This window comes from Mauremys reevesii, unplaced genomic scaffold (assembly GCF_016161935.1).
Source record: "Mauremys reevesii isolate NIE-2019 unplaced genomic scaffold, ASM1616193v1 Contig115, whole genome shotgun sequence".
In the NCBI taxonomy this organism is placed as follows: Eukaryota; Metazoa; Chordata; order Testudines; family Geoemydidae; genus Mauremys; species Mauremys reevesii.
In genome coordinates, this window is record NW_024100733.1 from 27,038 (window position 1) to 44,712 (window position 17,675).

Genomic DNA, 17,675 nt, shown 5'->3' on the forward strand with positions numbered 1-17,675 from the left:
GGAGTCATTGACTGCAACCTGGGACATCTTGTCGATGGCCTCATCATTGATGACTGAGGGGCAGTTGAGAACTGCTTCAAAATGTTCAGCCCATCTCTGGAGAATCTGCGTCTTCTCTGTAAGGAGCACAGTGCCATCAGAGTTCAGGAGGGGAAAGCTCCCAGAAGCCTGTGGACCATAGAGCGTGTTGAGGGCTTCATAGAACTGCTTATAGTCGTTCCTGTCCGCGTACGCCTGTATTTCATCTGCTTTGGCGCTCAGCCACAAGTCCCGCATTTTGCGCAGTCGGTTCTGTACTGTTCTGCGAGCGTTGATAAAGGTAGTCTTCTGTGCCTCTGAGGATGGATTGTTCTGATATGCGCGATGCAGGCGGTGCTTCTCAGCAAGTAAGGCCTGGATTTCTGCATCATTTTCATCAAACCAGTCTTGCCGCCTGCGTGTGGAGGGCCCCAATACCTTCGATGCAGCTGTATGGACAGTGTTGCGGAATCGCCCCAGTCTCTCTCAGCGCCATTCTCAATACAAAGATCAGCAAGCTCGTTCACTAGGTCTTCTTCTAGATTTTCAGTGATGCGGTTGTTCTTCAGCTTCAACACGTTGATCCTTTGAGAGCCTTACAGCCTTGTGGTCGCCTCTTCGGCATGATACGGAGCTTCATTTTAGATACTATGAGTCTGTGATCCATCCAGCAGTCAGCGCCGCATAGTTTTGTAACCCTGACATCTTGTCTGTCCCTTCTCCTGATGATGACATAGTCAATCAGATGCCAGTGCTTGGAACGGGGATGCATCCACGAAGTCCTATTACGGGTAGGGAGGCAGAAGACCATATTGGTGATCAGAAGGTCATGTGCTGCACAAGTTTCCAGCAGTAACAGACCATTTCTGTTACACTTTCCCACTCCATTTTTCCCGATGACTCCTTCCCAGGCTGCAGCATCGCATCCGACTCTTGCATTAAAATCGCCAAGCAGGATCAGCTTGTCTGTGCGGTGAACTGATGATAGCAGAGCATCTAGTTCTTCGTAGAATTTATCCTTCACATCCTCTGGGTTGGTCATTGTGGGAGCGTATGCACTGATCAAAGTAGCTTGTTTTCCATTTTGAAGCGGAAGCTGCATTGTCATGAGACGATCATTCACACCCTTGGGGAGGCTGGCAAGTTTCCGAACAAGATGGTTCTTGATGGCGAAGCCAACTCCAGATGCGCGACGCTCATCACCGCTGCGGCCACTCCAGAAGAATGTATAGCCTCCGCCTGACTCGGACAGCTGTCCTTCATTAGCAAGGCGAGTTTTGCTAAGGGCTGCAATGTTAATGTTGTAGCGTGCGAGCTCTCTGGCGACAAGTGCTGTTCTTCTCTCTGGTCTGTCTGCCATGATGTTATTCAGTAGCGCGCACATTCCATGTGCCAATGGTGATCGGTGTCACTCTAAGTTTTCTTTGTTCGACCGCTTTATGGGATCCCCGCCATATGCTGGCCAGGTAAGGTGAAGCAGGCAATGTTTAGGGCACCTTTTCTAGCCCTCCTCGTTCTACAGAGGTGAGCAGTGCAATCCTGAATAGGCTGCTCAGTCGCTCAAGAAGATGCCGAGCTCCACCGCTGCTTCGGTCAGTGAGGAACGACCATTATACCAGAGCCGCCTGTGTGCAGGTCCGCGGCTACAGCTCCCAGTCTATCCACACCTGCTGCTTCGTCGCTCGCCCATCGCCACAGGACTTGATATGATGTGATATGATATGATATGATGTCGAGACTTGCGTGAATTGATTAAAGTGAGGAGAGTTGCGCAACGGCAACCACACTCTCTCGTCCCAGGGCCTAGCTGGAGCCAGTGGCAGGACAAGAGTCGCGACTGCTGGAGATGGGGCAGGGTGCAGTGGATGACCAGGATGCCTATGTGTCTTGTCGTGCTCTTGAGCTGCTCCACAACGCTTGCTGTCACCGCCTTCCTGACCATTGAACCAGGTTTCCTCAGTCAGATGGATCCAGCCTTCGCATGCAATGGGTAGACAGGCCCTAACTCACTGGAGGGTCTTAGACTCATCGGCTACTCTCACCTGGTTTAGCCCACCAGTCGAGATGGTTTCCGGGTGTGGCCGCTGACAGCTACTTGGAGCCACAGGTGAGAGTTGGGTGTCAAGGGGACCAAAGTGGATGAGCTACTCCTAGGAGTACGACTGCTCCCCTATCAGAGGTACTACCCTCTCCTGACAACCCCATACACCCCATTTGCCCTCTACCAGACTCCTGGACCCCACTGGTCTGGGTCTGTCACAACATGAACATGTCAAGTTGTCTTAATTAAAATTCATAACTTTCAGATTGTTGGATGAAACAGTTCTATCATTCTTTATATCTGAACAGTTTTTCCGCATCTATTGCCATGAGAATTCAGAAACACATTGTGACAGGTTTTGCCAGGTGCAACCTGAACTGTGGGACCACTCAGCCTCTATCCCACAAATCTCTGTGCTAAACCACAAACCTCTATCAGGTATTGCTCTTACATAGACATCCACAGGCAGGGACACATCCACTGAGTTACATGAATGCTTCTTCCAGCCACTCATAAACCAACAATAGAGAGGCTCCAACCAATTCTCCTCAGTTCCCAGCCTTGCACCCCAGAACTATACTGTCATTAAGTTAACTGCTTCTACAAAGAAAATGGATGTGCCTCAGCCTTTGTAACCTGGAGCAGATTCCCAAGCACTTCAAGCAAAACACACTACTTTATGTAAAATATAACACAGATTCATTAATTACAGAAAGATAGATTTTAAGTGATTATAAGTAGTGAGTATAGAGAACCTGGGAAGCTGAATACCAAATACAGCTCCCTCAGCTGCCCCAGAACCTGCATAGAGCATAATAATAAGTAAAATCCTGCAAACCGCATCCCACTGCAGCGGCTGTGCCAGGGAAGGTTTAGCCTTCTCTGGCCTATTATACCCATCGCCTCTGGTGCCCTCTAAACCCTACTGTGACACAAACACTAAATAATGTGCTCATCCCACCACCCCAACACACACCATCTGCTCTTGATCCCCACCCAAGCCAGCTCCCCACATCCAACCTGCTCTAGATGCCTCCCTGCCCCATGCACACACCCTGTGTTCTACCCCTCCAGGCCCAGCCTCACACACACATGCTCTGCCCTGCATTTCTCCCCACCTACAAACAGGCTGTGTTCCTGTCAGTTACATGCCTTCTACTTTCACTTTTTCCAGCAGCTGCTCTCTCCATTGCTCCTTCATTATAAGCCCCAACATCTGCCTCAGCAGTCAGGACCAGGCAAATGGAACTGCATTCCTCTAATCTAATGCAGCACAAGCTGCGGAGTGGGACAGTTCAGGTTTGCTGGCACTCACTGTCTTCCTGTTTAATACAAATTCTTTGGCACCCCTGCTCTCCGCCCCCTCTTGTCCAGCAGCTTTCACTCTTTATTTGCCGTTTGCAGCTGCAGTTGGGGATGAATCTCAGCTTCTGAAAGGGCATTTTATTTTGGAGGAGAGGGGTCATCCTAGTGCAAGAAGAATTTGGGATGAGGATTTACCTTTAATATTTGTACCTTTGTATAACTGTTCAGGAGATGTGGATTGTGGGAGATCCAATATGTACTGATCAAATGTTTAGGGAGCATAGGAATTTAGATCGCAGTGGAGTGCAAGAGTTTTGAGCAGCTGCAGATCAATGTGTCTGCATTCATGCATGTGCATCCCCGCATGCTTGTTAGCTCACTCTCATTTTGAATATTGTTGTGTTAATGGGAACTTTATCCATTCTAATGTATGTGATCTGGACATCAGCTTGATGTTGCGCTTTGTTCATCCTGCTCACTATGTTCCAAAATTTCCAGTTCTAAAGATTGTAGCAAGAGAGTAATACCATCAGCTTGCACTCTTGTGGCTTCTAGAGAAGGAGCAGGAAAAATTAGTTCTGGCCCCTTACATTCTCTGTTGGTCTGATTAGTTCAGAGGCCTAATTCACCACCGATTACACTGGCGTAACTCCATTGAAATCAAAGGGATTATATTAGCATGCAAGTGGTGAATCAGGCCCTATGTCTCCAACACTGGAGGAGTATTTACAGGTGCTTCCTCATCCTGTGTTTATGGGGAGACAGTGTGGGAAGAATAGAACTAAAGAAAAAAGTGAAAATGAGAAAGGGTGTAAAAGCATTTTGGGGGGCTACTTGTTCCCCATAGACTCTGATAAAGTGGGAATGTTCTTAATATTTTCTCTGAATACTGTGTGGGTGCCTCATTTCCCCCTATGCATTTCTTAAGTATCTAGGTGGTGGGATAAGGGCGTGTGATTGTTGCAGAGCCCTAGAGGGGGCACAGGTGTGCAGGGGTCTACACAAAGAATGTCTGACACTCTGTCTCCTGGCAACTGATGGCCTGGGCCCTCCTCTGCAAGGTGCCAACTAAAGGTGTTTGAGGACAAAGAGATCAGGTGGTCTCCTTGCCCAGGAAAGAGACAAAGGCCAGAGGAGGGGCTGAGGGGTTTTCAGGTTGGAGCTGGCTGGGGCATAGAGGGAGGCCCAGCACTGGGGTCTGGGCTCCTACCCCCAAGATGGACCTGACTGAGGGGTCCAGTTTTCTGTACCTACAAGCTCTGTTTTGGACTGTGTTCCTGTCATCTAATAAACCTGTTTTACTGGCTGGGCTAAGAGTCACAGTGAATTGCAGAGTGGGGGTGCACAGCCCTGACTCCCATACACTCCATGACATAGACATTCAGTGTTCTCTATCTTACTAAAGCAAGGAGAGCTTGTACTCAATGATTGCACCATTTTATTTTACTTTATATACTTCTAACAGGGCAGGATACAGAGCCCATCCCTAGCTGCAACCTGCAGTTCTCTGTTCAGCTCAGCAGCTACTAGCCTTGGAATGACCTTTTGACATCTGCTACCACCTCATATATCCTTTCAAACAATAAATCTGCTTCACACCATGATGATGGTGAAATAAAAAAAGGTAAATTGGATTAGACAGTGACTGATATTCTTCCCCGCCATTTTATGTAACTTTATTTTAGGGAAAGGAACTTTTACTAAAAGAAATACTTTCCCCTTCAGATCAAAAATCTGAAGTCACAGAAGGCCTTAACCACAGCACCTTAAATAGACACAGTCATTTCCTGTAGTGCATAGAGATTTTTAAAATGGACTGAATGGTATTGGGTGGACTGCACTTTTAAGATCTGCAACACTCTCTGATGCAGAGTTCAAAACATGTGGTCAGTCAGTCCTCTGTGGTGACTGGACTGGAGGGCAGCCTGGAAGACAGATCCTCAAACTCTGCTTACCTGAGCCATTGTTTGATGCCATTTTTCTTCTTTATTTTCTTTTTTTCAATTTAAGTAATCTTTGTTTACTGAGTGTATAACTGCCTGATCGGGAATCCCTTTGTATTCACCCTCCCCTCTGTGCAAACACAAGCTGCTCCACTACCACAAAACTCTCTGATCCCCTTATTCTCCTCTACCCCACACCATTCTGTTAATGCACTTCACAAATGACCTTCTGCCTCCCTCCCACATTTGGTCCTAAACTCTGCACAAAACTGCTAGGCCAGTATCTTTCCTTTCAGTGCCCGTATCTCTCAGTTCCATCGTTGGCAAGGTAGGCAGGTGAGCAGTTAAAATAAAACAAAGGCAAAATAGAGAATAAATGTTTTTTATCTTATACCAACCATTGGTTCCAAAATATTATGTCAAAAAAACAAAATAAATTTTGTTGTCAGGAATCATCAAGGGACATAAGTATGTGAGGATGATCTGATAAATCTGACTTAGGGTAATGATCTATACTACCCACACCCCTTAGTTGCAAGATGAGCATAAAAGCTGTGTTCCTAAATGGGAGAGGGCATAGGAACTACCTTGATAGGAAAGAAATAGTTTTGGTTTGGAATAAAATAGTTTTATATATCATTAGTGACGCTGTCTTTTTGCATGTTTATATCTGTGCAGAAGTGAGTCTGATGGGGGAACAGTACAAAAGTATGTTTGAAGTTTTTTATCTTTGGTATATCTTTGTCTCAGTTCAAATCTGATCTTGGTGTGGCATGGTGGTCCCTGATAAAAAGGCTGTGTTCTAGAGACTCCTGATTTCTTTTCATGTGAGGCAGAAAGTTTGAGGTACCTGAGCCTCAGTTAGCCTATATTCATTGGTGAATATCAAAAGCTTAGAAATGAGATGTCTGCCTTTAAGAACTATTGATGTATTAAGGATGAGTCCCATAGAAATAGTTATAAATAAAACAAATTATGATGGGAAATAAATTTCTACAACTTAGTCATATTTGAGTCCTGAATCTGCAGATAGCTCTTTCTTCCAAAATGTTTACAGATTAAACTATTTTTGCAGGTAATTTAACTTCATTGACAGCACTGAATCTAAGGCATTGCCCTCTGGAGTTTCCACCTAAAGATGTTGTACAGAGGACTGCGGTCCATTCTGTGCTTTCTCCGGAATGTTGGTAATGGAAAAGTTGTCAATTTAGAACCAGATACTCAAGGTATGTAGGACAATTATTTATGAATATTTATTAAAATTGTAATTAGTTGTTTTTGAAAAATAATGTGAACAAAGTGATGCATTCCCTGTATAGCTTTGTGTCAGTAGTACCATCAACTCTTGAATACAAAATTGGACAAGTCCTGATATATAAATAGAAAAATAAATGTATTATTATGTTTTTAAAACATATTTTAGGGTCTTGAGGGAGCTTGACTTTTATGTGGTAAGAGAGAAATCCAGGGAAGGGACTTAAGGATGTTTGTGATGTGGCTGGAGTGGAATATGTCTTCAAAAAAGGCAGTTCTGATAATAGAGGAGGAGATATGAGAACAGGAAAGGCTGGACACATACAATAGTCAACATGAAATATGACTAACATATACAAGATTTTTTTAGCCAGGGGGCTAGAAAGGAAAAGCCAGATTGTGATGATATTTAAAAAGAAGTAGTAATAGGCCTTGGTGAGAAATTGACTGTCAGGAAAGAGATTATACTAAAGTTGAGACCGTCAGAGATGGGAAGGATAGTGGAATTTCCAAGAGACAGAGAAGAGGAAATATAGAATTGTCATAACAAATCCAGCAAATGGTTTACTGTCCTCTCTCTGCTAGTGGCCAGGTGCATCTGAGAATGGTCTGAGAAACCCCATAATAAACAATTATGGAATAACTTGCTCATAGGAGAAATTTCTTTAACCTCAGGCAGTTAGTGATTAGCATATGTCCTAAAGCATAAGGGATTATATTGCTTATAAATATTTATCCTATTAATGTAACTGGATGTTCCTATCAGGAGAAACAATAAAAAGTTGAATTTTAGAAATGTTGAGTTCAAAATGCATTAAGAGATGCAGAATGGACATAGGAGAGGGATCAGGGATAGAGGTAGATTTGGGAATCATTCACACAGAGGTGACGGTTGAATAGATGAAGTCAGCAAGAGTAAGGAGACAAAGAGACAGAAATCTGAAAGACACCAAGGGGAGCAGAGAGTGTGAAGAGTCATTGAAGGAGATATTGCCATGTGTGTTTTAATGACCACAAATTTTCAGGATCTATGTTTTACATCTCAGGTAGTAGACTATATCTCTAACAGCACTGTGCTCTATATCAATTTGCTGGAGCTGGTTCAGCACTGACCAGGAAAGAAAGTATCATTACTGAATTGCCAGCACCACTTTCTGCATGAAATACCTCTGCCTAACCCTGCTGGGAATGGTCAAAAAGGAAATCTCTTGGTGACTGGATTATAGAATAATAGCTAATCTAAGTGTATTCAAGAGTCCATACAGTGTTTGTATAAAGATTCCTATATCAGCAAAAATTTAAATTATTTTTCAAAAACATTGTAGATCTATTTGAAGCAAACTTTTCTGAAGATTATTTCATTACATTAAAAGTCCAAAATAAACTAGTGTTCTTTCAAGTAAAGGAACCATATTGTTTTATATGATACTGTGCATACTTTATTATTTGAACCTTTTGACTAAATTCTTTCCACATTAGTGTACATTTAAGTGTAAAATACACAAAATGCATTTACTTACATTTTTATCTTATCAAGACTAAGAAGAATTTTAGGTTAGATATTATCATCAGTATTATGCTATTCTGTAACAACTAAGCTAATTCACTAGCAACAGGTAGTTATTTTTGTGCTGACTGCAGACAGATGCAAATACTGCAGCTTATTAGAGACTAAGTAGCATAGTGGATTAGTGAATTAAACTGACTTGTCTAGAAGGCTGAGTTCTCAAATCTTGGATTAGGCCTTGAGTCAATGAGTTTTGGTAGCCTCATCCTATTTATCTACATCACAAACCCAATCCACAATCTGGCACATTTTTCAGTATCTACTCAAGAAAGGATTATACTAGAATAAAAGAGTAATGGTAGGTCAAGGATGAGATTAATTCAAAAATCTGTTTGAAGAAGTGAGCCCAGCACCTGCCTGCACAATATACTCCTTATGCCTGCCTCAGACTGCTACTCTGTTCTGATCATTTTGAAAATTAACACAGTCTTCTAGAAAATGCATGTCTTCTATACTACTACCCATACTATTTGCTATATGTCAGTATTCTAGATTACAAATAGAGAAAACCATTTAGGATGCAAGATTGCTCCTTATAAGATATTCTGTAGTCTTTTGTCCAGTTTAGTCTTAGTGTAGACTTTAATATAGTGAACATGCACATACTTTAAGGTTCTATATTTCACAGAATTGCCTTCTATGCTACAAGAAGACGAAATGGCCATTGTTAAAGAATACAGGAGAAAGACAATGAGATACCCTGATCTTTGGAAAGCATTCACTGGTCCATGAAACAGATGAGCTTCATTAGTGAGTTTAGTAGAATGTTTGTTAGTTAGGAAGATAACTTTTTATGTTTTATAGAACATACTAACAATTGCATACATTTGTATGCATACACTGTGGTGTCCACAGAACGTGTAATCTCAAAACGTATTATTGTATCTTGATATTAAAGTTTTAAAATGTAGCATATCAAATAATTTCATATTTAAATTTCTGAAATCAAATTGAAAATAATTGTTTGTATAGATTACATTTGTGCTTAATATACCTGAGACCTGTGGCTATCTTTTAGATGGGTATGTACTGAGCATTTCCATCAACAGCATGATCCTTTGTAGAGCTGAAATGGGGGAAGGAAGTTTGGGTGCAGGAAAGAAAAAACAAATATTTACCCTTAATTTTGAACCAGAATTTATGTCCCATGTAAGACATTCAAAATGATGCCTGTTATAGATTTTAGTAATTGGGTAATAAGTCCTTTCCATTTCTGAAATACATTAGAAAGCCTTTGTTTAAATGGAATTGGGCTTTTTACAGTTTTCAGTGGACCTTATCATAAGAAATAAATTTGAACATGAGAAATAGAAGCAAAACAATCTCTGTTCAAGAGGATAGAACAATTTTTTCTAATAACGAACTCTTATTATTTATTCTGAAAAGTACATTTGCCTTTGAGAATTATTTGCATTATCTTGAATAAGAAGTTTAAAATAGCCATGGAATCATCTTTTCTGTTAAGTAGAAGGAAAAAAACTCCTAAATCCTTGATTATATATCCCTTAGAGAACTATTAGGTAAATCTTGTTCAGTATCTGTCAAAATTCAATATATGATATCACTATTAAGCATTAAATAAAGGACTGATCTTTTGTTTATAAAAACTACATAGACTGTAGATAGAGATAGAATCCTTCGCTTTATTCTATGCAGAAGAACTTGTAATGTTTCTGATCACTTTTGCATAATCAGCTATTACAAATAGTGAGAATAAAATCAATGAATTATATCAGATTTTATCTAAATTCACTCCATGAGGTAATTTTGATATATATCTAGTAACATGTAAGTAAATGTTTAGTTTAGAAATTATCACAATTGTTTCCTACAATCATTTATTATTGTGTTTTGTTTCTGTTGCAATATGGACTAGAATACCTATTTTTTCCTGAGATCTCTGTAAATATTTGTTATACATTAATATGTAAGCCAAATAAATTATATTTTTAAAACACTACAGTGTTTTTCTTTTCTTGTCTAATTTCTTTCTTTGGTACATACATGATTTTGAAAATCGTATGGATTTTGTTTCTTTATATATAACTATATAAAAAGGTAGTCTTGCATGCTATTTATTTTCTATTTCATTGAAAGACAGCATATTTTAACTACAAAATAATTATAAAATGTATATTGGAACAGCTTCATAGCTCATGCTACTGCAATATCATACTATTCTACTTTAGTTTAGATACTGTTATAATTAAGGAAAAATACTCCCCATAGACTTTGATTTTCAGAATTTGTGGGCATGCCACATTTGGGAACCTTCTGTAATATTCAAGAGTTTTCTGCACCCTCCCACATGGCCCATCTGTTCATGCTGGATGAGCAGTAAGTAAGAGGTGGTATATACACACTTCATGCAGTGAATATAACAGAATGTGCTATGGGAGAATGCATTTCCTCTAAAACTTGAGAAGAGAGAGATGAAATATAGCTGTTTACCTCTCTGGGATTTGGGGAACCTCCAACTCTGCAGCTTCTGCCGAACCAAACCTTAATGCATCTTAGTCCTGACATGTAAATATAAAAGAATATTCAAGTTATGTATATATAGACAAATGCACGTAACAGAATAATTTGAGACAGTTTTTTTTTACTGGGATACAAATAGATTTGAAACCCAGGCCATCAGAGATAAGACTTCATGCATAACGTTTTTTTTCTTGATGTTGTATTTCATAAAGATTTCAAGTTCATGTTGGTTATGTTAAAAGGTTTTTCCCAATTGGACTAACAGATCTGCACCTAGGCATTTATTCCATGCTATGGTATTTTGGTACTTATCATTTTTTCTTTCTTCTGATATTTATTTCTCTGGTACAAATATCTTACTTGCTGGTCATCATGCATAGAGTCTACACACATTCATTTATTCATTATTCATACATAGTTTATGTAGTATATATTTAAACTAGCCAAAAAACTATGTTAAGAAAATATAAATATTGCATGGTTAACTACTAAAAACTAAGTAAATGACAAATGTATTGTTTAAGTTAAACGAGATGGGCTCACATTTGCACCCTAATGGCCAGAAGACTTTGGCACCAGGTCCAGTCAGCTCCAGGGGCAAATTTCAGAATCCTGTGGCATAGTCTGAGAACATCCATCCACCAACCTCATAATATTTAAGGTGAGGGATGGTTATTAGCTCAGTGTCCCAGCTGGTCTCAACTATAGCAAACTATGAGGAAAGAGGTGTCTTAGGCTCTAATTAAGCAGAGCACTTATGTATATGTTTAAATTCCATTGCCTTCAGTGGGATTTAAACATGTGCTTAGTTAACCGTGCACTTAAATGCTTTGCTGATTAGGGTGAAGTCACTCACATTGAAGTTAAACAAATGTTTCCATTCCTGGTTCATTGGGCCTTAGACAGCAAGTCAGATACAGCTTTATAGACCAAAATTAACTTTTGAATTGTACCCAGAAGTGAATGGGAAGTTAGTGCTGCTGTTGATAAACATGTTCCTATAGGTTGACTTCACCTAGCAGTTGAGCAGCTACATATACTACATACACAGTACAGAGACTGCACCATGGTGAAAAGTTTAGATTTTTTATTATTTTAGGGTAACTACATAACTCTTTAGTGGCAGAGTGAAGAGACAATCTCAAAATAACATTTCTTTTTGTCATGCTGTGTTAACTTTACCATTATAGAAAATGTTTCCATTCATTTTAATGCATTGTCTACTGCTCCTTGTTCAGATGATAGTTGTAGTTTACTAATGAATGGGGAAAAGCCAGAGTATGTGAATAACAAACTAGTATGTGAATAACAAAATAACAATGTGAATGTATATTCACATTCCTGAGGAAAAAATAGAAATCTGCCAAACAAAATCTAGTAACTTCATTGGTCTAATAGATGAGTATTTAGTAATCTCCTTTTTACTCCAATAGAAATGCCACCTGTTGAAAAGTTAAATTTAACTGAGTTGATGAAATCCAGTTTGGATTTGTCAGATGAGTGGCCTAATGAAGAAGAAATGCTACGATTTCAGAAGCTGAGGGAGGAAATGGTGAAAGATGAAAAGGAAGAATTTCTTGCTAACCAAGATTTAAATCCTAAAGCCACAATGCAGGAGTTTGCTGAGTTCAGAAAAAACGGCAGAAAGAAAGAGAGGCTCTACAACAAATCAGCGACTCTTTCCAGGTGAAAGAAAGTATTATATATAGTTTAATTTCATATAATGAGGTACAGTATGGAAGACTATGTGTGTTGGGCAGATGATGAACTACCAAATTTCTAAGTGGAAAGATTTAAAAGCATTTAAACATACAGCATGATTAAAAACACTCCATCTGTGCCCAGATGATGCATTAGTGATGCTTAGAACAAATAAATAATAAAGAAAACAAAAAGTCCCTAAATAACTCTAAATTTTCTCTAAAACTAGGAAACAACAAGAACTGTCAACTTTGTAAACATGAGAAAGGAAAGATGACAGGTTGAAACTGCCATCCCCATGCAGATATAAAACTTTATCAATTCATATTTTAATAATTACACTTTTGGAAATACTTTTGGAACATGCTTGACTGAAAGAAGTAAAATCTATTAATGCATACTAGTGACTAGAAGCAGTATGCTTACAGTTTTTCCTTTTATGAAAAGAACCTGAAGGTGGCACTCTGCAATCATCTTCTCTTAAAATGAATATACTTTAAGTTTATAAACTGCTTTTACTCTGAAATCTTTTACTTGCACAGTTTCTTCTCATCACATTCTGCATCATATTTATCATCTTCATTATATATATTCTTATATTCCAGGTTCTACTCTACAACTCCCTCCTCCACTGACAGCAAAGGGAGGGCTTGCCGATTCAGGCTGTTTATGTTCTTTTCCCCATAATATGATCCCATGTAACTGTATTTTTGATTACGGGTATGTCTACATAGCAGCTAGACACCTGTGGCTGGCCCATGCCAGCCAACTCAGCAGTTGGGGCTGTTTCATTGCTGTGTACACTTCCATGCTTGAGCTGGAGTCTGCGCTTTGGGACCGTCCCACCTTGCAGGGTCCTAGAGTCCAGGCTCCAGGCCGAGCCTGGAAGTCTACACAGCAATGAAACAGCTTCACAGCCCGAGCCCTGCAAGCCTGAATCGGCTGGCATGGGCCAGCCACGGGTGTTGCTGGGTAGACATACCCTAAATCAGCGGTTTTCAACCCCCACACATACCTCTGGGGTACACAGAAGTCTTCCACCGGGTACATCAACTCATTTAGATATTTGACTAGTTTTACAACAGGCTACATAGAAAGCACTAGTGAAGTAAGTACAAACTAAAATTTCATATGACAGTGACTTATACTGCTCTATATACTACACACTGAAATGTAAGTACGGTATTTATATTCCAATTGATTTATAGTTATATGGTAAAAATAAGAAAGTAAGCAATTTTTCAGTAATAATGTGCTATAACACTTTTGTATTTACATGTCCGATTTTGTAAGCAAGTAGTTTTCAAGTGAGGTTAAACTTAGGGGTACTCAAGACAAATCAGACTCCTGAAAGGGGTACAGTAGTCTGGAAAGGTTGAGAGCCACTGCCTTCAATCCCTGATTTAGCAAGCTATTGAAACCAGTTGGACTACTTATTTGCTTAGTTAGACACTTTGCTGAATCAGGGCCTAAATGTTGCTGGAATGTCAATGATCTGTTGTGACTATAAAAAAGGCTTAGCAGGAAGAAAGCCAAATTGGTTTGATTTCTGTGTTTTCTTATTCTCTGTTTGGCCAAAGATCAAACCCACACATAAATCTGCCTTGTGAATTTAGTTATCCCTAAGGGCCAGCCTTAGGAGCATGTGACATGGGTGACTGCCCAGGACGCCGTGGTTAGTGGGGTGCTATGGTCAGTAGGGGTGAGTGCCGGCAAGCCTGGCGAGCCAGCCTGGCAGGGAGGTGCAAGCATCAGTGTTCGCCTCTGCAGAGCCAGCGGGCCAGACCCTGGGTCCCCCTTTTCCATGGGCCCAGTGGTCATGGGGTGTATTGCTGGGCCAGCAGCCACCACTGTCCAGTCACCCAGCTCCAGGGCTGCCTGGGGGGGGGGGGGCAAGTGAGGCAATTTGCCCCAGGCCCCATAGGGGCCCCCACAGGAATATAGCATTCTATAGTATTGCAACTTTTTTTTATGGAAGGGGCCCCTGAAATTGCTTTGCCCCAGGCCCCCTGAATCCTCTGGGCGGCCCTGCCCTAGGGTGACCAGATGTCCCAATTTTATAGGGACAGTCCCGATTTTGGGGTCTTTTTCTTATATAGGCTCCTATTACTCACCCACCCCCTGTCCCGATTTTTCACCCTTGCTGTCTGGTCACCCTACCCTGCCCAGCTCTGAAGGCAGTGCTGCTGCCAGCAGTAGCACAGACATAAGGGTGGCAATACATCATACCATGCCACCCTTACTTTTGCACTGTTGCTGGTCACAGTTCTGCCTTCAGAGCTGGGTGCCCGGCCAGCAGCCACCACTGTCTGTCCGTCCAGCCATCACTTAATTTGTGCCAGTGCCTCCTGGTGCTGAGCCCTGGCATCTCTTTCATTACAAATTAAGCACACGAAGGAGCCCACAGGTGCCAGGGGCAATGAGGGTGTCTGCCTGGGGAGCCTGCAGGGGCCATAATACAAGTTTGCCCAGGGTGCCATTTTCCCTAAGGCCAGCCCTCACTATCATTAATTTTTTCACTTGCTTGCCCTTTAATGCAATATTGAATTAACTGTATCAAACTGCCTATTTTAAAAGGAAGAAGTTCTCACAGAAGAATATATTTTCTGAGTTTCACTCATATGATAAGATGATTCAAGCAAAGCGAGCTGAAGAGTTCAGATTGGCTGTGCAAAAGGAACTAAAAGAGACACAGGCTTTAATTGAACAGCACAGAAAGTAAGTTTTATGGTTATGTTGCTTAATGACAATGCTGTATTTTTAAGTTGTTCAGCTGTTCTTAACAAATTGTAACTTTTTTCCCTTTACAGATCACCCATTTTACCATTTGTAAGGAAAGAAAATCATTACAAATGATCTGGATTATGAATAGAAATGTCCTTTCCTTCACAAAGCACAGTACTCCTAGGGGACAGGAGTGTGAACTATTGAATTTCTCATTGACTTCACTGGGGAAACATGAGTTCCTGTTCCCATCTATTGGGGAAAATGTTCACTTTCACTATTCCTTACTTCATATAATATATTATAGAAGTATTTAAATAACATTTTTTAATCTTTACTAACGGCAATGTACTCAGATGCAGATTAGGGGTTTGTGGTAGCCCCTTGCCACCCCTTCTGCCTGCAGTCCTTCCCCCCTTGTCATTCCTCTCCCGCCCATGCTCCTACCAGGGAAATGGGGTCGGGGCGTGGGGGCTTGCCCCCCCACCCGGTGCTTCTGCTGGAGAGCTAGGTCAGGATGCAGGCTTTGTGGCCTATAGGGCTAGCCTGCTTGCTTGCCTACGTTTTATTATAATAGGTTATAATAAGTTTATAGGTTTATAATAGAGTATATGTTGTCTGTAATGCAAAGACCTACAGGCCACATCCTGTATGTTGAGCTAAGGCAAAGTTAGCACATGTATGTTTGGGACTTTTAACCCAGATAGCAGAGTTAGCATACATATGTCTGGGACCTTTCACCTTATTATCTTTTGATCAGAATAATGGGCAAGCCTGTAACCCATACTATCCAAATTAATAATATTAGCCTCCTAAAATCAGACAACAGCTTCCCCTGTTTGCCTGGTGCTTCTGCCGGGGGCCCCGTTGGTCCAGTGGCTAATCTGCCACTGAATCTGCTAGAGGCGATATTTTGTGTCATAAAACATGCTGACATTTTTTCAATATAAAGAGTATGTACATTTAACAAATTTTGTTCTAAGAATTGTAAATTGTTTAAAATTCTTCCTTTTGTCCCACCAGGTGCATGCATTTTGAGGCATATTCAGAAGGCAACACACTAGCCATGAAACTTATCCAAAAAAAAGCATATAGATTGTTCGGTTTACTTTATAACATTGTCTTAAATTTTCCGACATATGTCTGAAATGTAGTTCATGCTTTTGCATAATGGGACAAATGCAATCCTCTCTCTGCAGAGGTATGCCTGGCAGCACAAGATCTTGCACATCTTGCAGTTAACAGGATTTGGGGGAGTGCACAGAAGGTATACTTCCATATGTTGCAGAGCCCAGCTTCTTTGAGGTTGCCTCCACATCAGTGCACAGAGAGGGGGACTGGGCAGAGTAAAGATGGGAACAGAGGTTCTGCCACTGTGTGGATCCTCTTGTTACCACCTTTCCTTCCTGCTTGTATAAGGATATTGAGGTTGTGGAGGGCTACTTCAACCACTGTGCGCCTTCCCCTTCCTGAGGGACCTAGCCTAGATACTGATTTGGGCCAATGTTAGTAAAATAAGCTCTTCAGTTTGTTTAATAATTAATTAACCTTAATTCTTGTTATGCCCTTTGTAGATATTAATCCCCTAGTTCTTGTTTCTCCCTTAATTAACTTACCTCCTTATCTATACTGTTGTGGTGTTTTTGGTTTTTTTTGCAGTGGTCTAACAACAATGATGGAGATGCACCAGGGCATACCACTAGCATAGCATTGGTGTGCACTGGTGTAAAAAATGACTTGCTGTGTGACGATGTTATTCATGTATATGTACATGAATCTTATGTAAAACTAGGGAGTTACTACAGTCGTCATCCTTGAAGCCCATAAATCCCTCCCACAATGAAGCATTAACAAATTAGGTACCTGAAAGGATGATAATTTAAAAAAAAATCCAAACAAAAATTGTGGAACTAATATAACGCCTGCTAAACTTCTCCACTAATTCACAGTTTTTCATTATAGTTCTTCTCTCTTTGATCACTTTTGAGCTTTTCAGGTCAAAAACTTTGGTTTAGATTCCAAGAAACCCAATTCAGACTGATGTGGCTGGTGTGCATTATGCCACCAGCACAAGCGTAAAACCAGCACATCTAATCCTAGGAAGATCAACTCAGTGCAAGGGAGATTCTCTGTTTGAATTGTCAAGGTAGCTCTTACACAACTCCACATCCCGGTATTTGGTGTAGCAAGGAAAAGACTAGAGGAAATATGCATGGCTAGGACACCTCAGCATCATGATAATCTCCAGCTGCAATGTCAGCTTCTTGGAGCCATTAGCAGCCAATGTAGATCAGAATAGTCCTTAGGCTGCTCTATCTGTGCATAGGACTTAGAAGAATTTAGGAGAAGAGACAAAGAGAACTCTGTTCATATAGTTTTTAAAAGAATACACTCAGCGGACTTGATCACAGTTGATAAATACCTTCAAGGAGACAGTGTAAATGAAGGAAGAGGATTATTGTATTTATAATATCAGGCAAGAATAGGACAAGGAGACATAACCTGTAACTAGGCTAGGAAGGAAAAGTTTAGGTTAGATACTAGGGAAAAGTTCTTAACAGAGCAGTTGGGCAGTTGAATGGATTAGCAACACAGACAACTGAAATACCATCTCTGCAGATAGTCAAGATCAAATAAAATA

At 40.7% G+C, this 17,675-nt stretch overlaps 1 pseudogene; it reads left to right on the plus strand.

The window, feature by feature from the left end:
• Window positions 1-17,675, plus strand: part of LOC120392772 — a 41,366-nt pseudogene that overhangs the window by 2,715 nt on the left and 20,976 nt on the right.